The sequence below is a fragment of the Gallus gallus genome, chromosome 5 (genome assembly GCF_016699485.2).
Source record: "Gallus gallus isolate bGalGal1 chromosome 5, bGalGal1.mat.broiler.GRCg7b, whole genome shotgun sequence".
NCBI lineage: Eukaryota > Metazoa > Chordata > Aves > Galliformes > Phasianidae > Gallus > Gallus gallus.
Window position 1 is genome coordinate 24,031,418 of NC_052536.1, and position 4,014 is coordinate 24,035,431.

General features: G+C 60.2%; 1 protein-coding gene across 1 annotated transcript in view; it reads right to left on the bottom strand.

The window, feature by feature from the left end:
* Positions 1 to 2,411, bottom strand: part of INO80 (INO80 complex subunit) — a 60,612-nt gene extending 58,201 nt beyond the window's left edge. The window contains exon 1 of the mRNA NM_001199657.2: positions 2,236 to 2,411. The gene's annotated coding sequence lies outside the window, so the exon portion shown is untranslated. The remainder of the gene's footprint in view (positions 1 to 2,235) is intronic.
* Between the last annotated feature and the right edge of the window lie 1,603 nt (positions 2,412 to 4,014).

Consider the following 4,014-nt stretch of genomic DNA (forward strand, 5'->3'; position numbering starts at 1 on the left):
TCCGTAGTGCAGACCCACTACGTTCAGGCTGAATGAACAAACAACAAGTACACGTGACTGAAGATAACTCTGCATCTTTTCGGTTTGCAGTAGCTAAGAAATCCTTTTAATTGCTTTTTCAATGAATGTCCTTAGTTAAAACTAGACACTGCTCTACACACGGTACTCTGCTGTTGTGCTTTTGTAGCAAGGTTCTGTATTGCTTTCCAAGGAACGAGATAGCACTTCATTGATTCCAGTTCCACTTTAACTGCTTTTAAACACAGAGAAGAGCCACTGGGGCACAGGCTCCCAGTCATCTATTTACATAAGTAATGGGCACAGACTGAAAAAAAAAAAAGAAGAAAAAAAGTATAAAGCCCTACAGAAGCGTTATCAGAAGTAAAACCAAATGACAGAATGCCTTAAAACGTACCAAACACAGAAGCTGGCATGTCGCAGCTCCGCTCCCACACTTACATCAGGAGAAAAGCTCCCAGGAGAGACAGAGTCACACGTGTCACCACGTGGTGTAGGCTGAGTGCAGGCCTTGCCCCCGGGGCCAATGCCCACCTCCCGGCAGCACTCGGTTAGGGCTCTGGGCCCTGCACTGTGCAGGGCACAGCTGTCACGCTGCGCCCACAACACACAGCCTGCACAGACTGCCTGTCTGCGTGTTGCCCTTTTGCCCCAGCTCACAAAAAGGGAACCATGCCCAGGAAGGCGCTAAGAAGATCGTTTTCTTCTTGCCACCTAAACAACCCCAACTGCATAGTTTAGCTCTCCATGCAGCATGCTTACTGCGGAACGTACCGCCTTTACGTGATATCTAAGCAGAACAGAACCTGCCCATGTTAACAGCCAAGAAGCACAAGGCGGGATTTTAAGCAATCTTAGCAGCACATATGGGAGAGACGGCCCAGAGGTGACCTGGAGGAAACACCCTCTAACACTGGGAAAAATCTCAAGCTGCTGGCCCTCTCTTCCTCTTCTCCCTTACTGCTCTTGGCCTTACCAACCACAAGGAGGATGCAGCCCAGGCCTACAAGTACACACTGTGGGGGTGACCATACAAATGTCAGTTTCAATCCATGGAAATTAAAAACAGCTAAGTGTTGCTAACACACAGGTGTATGAGGTATACAAAACAAATCCAAACAGCAGGTTTGTGTAAGAGAAAAGTAGAATTCTAGCAACACGTATGAAGAACTCTAGTTATAAAAAGGGGTTTTGGCTGAACCATTCCACACACATGAGAAAAAAGTAGCCTGAAGGAACTGCCATAACCGCAGAACTGGGTTCGAAGGGAACCTGAAGTCCCCTCAGTCCCACCCGTGGTGCGGGCAGGGCTGCCTCCCACCAGCTCAGCTGCCCAGGGCCCCATCCAACCCGGCCTTGAGCGCCTCCGGGTTTGGGGCACCCACAGCTCTCTGGGCAGCTGTGGCAGCGCCTCACCGCCCGCTGCGTGAAGGACTTCCTCCCGCCACCCAATCTCAACCCGCCCCCTCTCAGTTTAAGGCCGTTACCCCGTCCCATCGCGCAGGGGCTCCCGCCCCGTCACCATCTGACAGCGACATCACCCCACGGGAGTTCCCCATACACCCCCGGCGGCAGGCCCGCCCGTGGCCGCGCACCACCGCCCACAGCGGCGCGGGATCGTGCTGACGCGGCGCCAGACCCCGAGCTGCGAGGCCCCTGCCACCGGGCGCCCACACGAGGCCGGGGCGCGGCCACCGTTTCCTCCTCCTCCCAACCCGGCCCGCCGCCCGCCGGCACCTCACGCCCCCGGGCCGGGCGGGCAGAGGCGCGCGGGGGAAGGGGGGGGGGAGAGCAGAGCGGCCGCGATCCCCGGCCCTGCCCCCGCCGCGGCACCCCGCGGCCCCGCCCGCAGTCCGCACCCCCCCCCCCCCCCCCCCCCCCCCCCCCCAGCCGTGCCGCCGCGCACGCGCTGCTGCCCCCCGGGCGCACGTGCGCCCGCAGGTGCACGGCCCCCCCCCCGAGCCCCCCTCCCCCGCCCCATTCTCTCGGGGGCCCCGGGGCCGCTGCGCCGCTCTGCGGACGGCGCGGGGGGAGTGAGGGGTGCGGCCCGCGGCGGTCCCGGGGCGCTGCCGGCGGCGAGCGGGGAAGGGGCTGCGCCTTTAAGAAAAGGCCCGACCGCCGCCGCCGTCGCCGCTCGGGGAGGGGGGAGCCGCGGCCCGGCGGGGCGCAGCCCGCCCCCGGCCCCGCGCGTCCTTGCGCGGCCGCCGCGATGCTCACCTGGGGCGCGGGCCCGGCTGCGGTGCGGCGCGGGCGCTGGGGGTGTCCCCGGGGCTCGCCGCCCCGCTCGCTCCGCCCGGCCTCTCGCAGCTCGTCGACGGGGCCGCCGCTGCCCGTCTCCTGCCGCGGGGCGCTCCCGGCTCCTGCCTCGCCAAGATGGCGCCCGCGCTGCTACTGAGGAGGAGGCGGCGGCTGCGGGCGCTGGGACGGCGGCGGCGGCCACTTTCGCTCACTGAGAGGAGAGGAGCAGGGACACGGGGAGCCATGGCGGGGGGGAGGAGAGGCGCCATGGCCAGGCCTGAATAATCGAGCCCCGCACGCCGGCCCGCCGCTCCGGTCCCGCACTTCGGCCCCGCCGCCCCGCCGGCGTCTCCGCCGCTGCCGTACGAGCCCCGGGGCCGCCCCGCGGGCGGCGGCCCTGCGCGTAGCCCGCGGGGGGTTCGCACCCATCGATGCGCTCTTTGGGCCGATTGGTAGAGTCTGGCGGTGACGGAAATAGCCGAAGGGATTCGGGCGAAGCGGCCGGGTGAGCCGGCGAGTCTCGCGCGAGGCGGGGGCAGCTCTCGCGATGTCTGCGGCGGGAGGCGGATGTACACCGGAAGTGACGTACGCTCGCCCTTGAGCCGCCGGAAGGGCGGTGGGGTTGCTGGCGGCGGCTGCGAGGAGCGGCCACGAGTCTCTTGTGGCGGGCGGCAGCGGCCCGGTCCTGGGCTGTGTGGGGAGGGCGCCCTCGTGACGGTTGTACGGGCAGAACGGCTGTCGCGTGCGGAGCTGCGTGCGTTTTGCTATACTCGAGAGTTACGGCAGATGAGCTTGAAACAACGCCAGCCTGAATGTGATAGCGAGGGCACGACACGTTATGTTTGCTGGACCGCAGCTCGGCACGGCTATCTCCCACAATCCATTAAGTAGTACCACTGGTCAGCGCGTTAATGATTTGCAGTGCTTCAGCTCACTCCCTGCAGAGACAGCAGTTTGTACCTTTTCACCACATTCTGACAGCACATGAGAGAGCAGAGGGTAGCACAGCAGCTTGGGAAAAAAGCAAGACTACTTGTACTTCCCAAAAAAGCTTCCTACAGTTGTCCTTGTCTGCAGGCATCCCTGACTACACCTAGCAGTTACACTAAGGAAGAGAAGTGCACAACTTTGCCCCATGTGACTAAGCTTAGAAAAATGAACCATATCAAGTGCTAGCACAGAGCATTACAAATTGAGAAATATTTGGTGAAGTCCTACTTTCTTCTCCTTTAAAAAAAAGGATTGAGAACAATCTAATGCATCAAGACTGACAGGTTGGTCCCAACCTATTTTTTTTCCCCACACCATTTACAAAAGACAACAAGGGAGAGCTGCAGTCCTGTTTACCCTGAAGATTTTGCTGAAGCAACACAGTCCAGGTGTGCATCTCAGTTTTGTCCATATCCTGGATAAGGGCACTCTACAACCACTCTCCTACATCCCAGACTCAACACCTTCACACCCAACTATTCCCAACCCCAATACCCAATACCCTGCAACTTTCCCCATTTTTCTGTAATGGGACCAGATGGGCCCAGGTGATTTCAGTTCTGGAAATACACTGCAAGCAGTTCTGTGCTGGCTCTGAAGACCCTGCATATTTCACATCACAACTCACTGACTTCTGGGAACGCATCACTGCTTGAAAGCCTTGTTCCAGATGAACAACATCACACAGTCCAGCACTGAGAAGGGGCCCAACCCAGCATCTCCTAGCAGACCAAACAAGTCTCAATCTCCACATAAAAAGCCATAAGA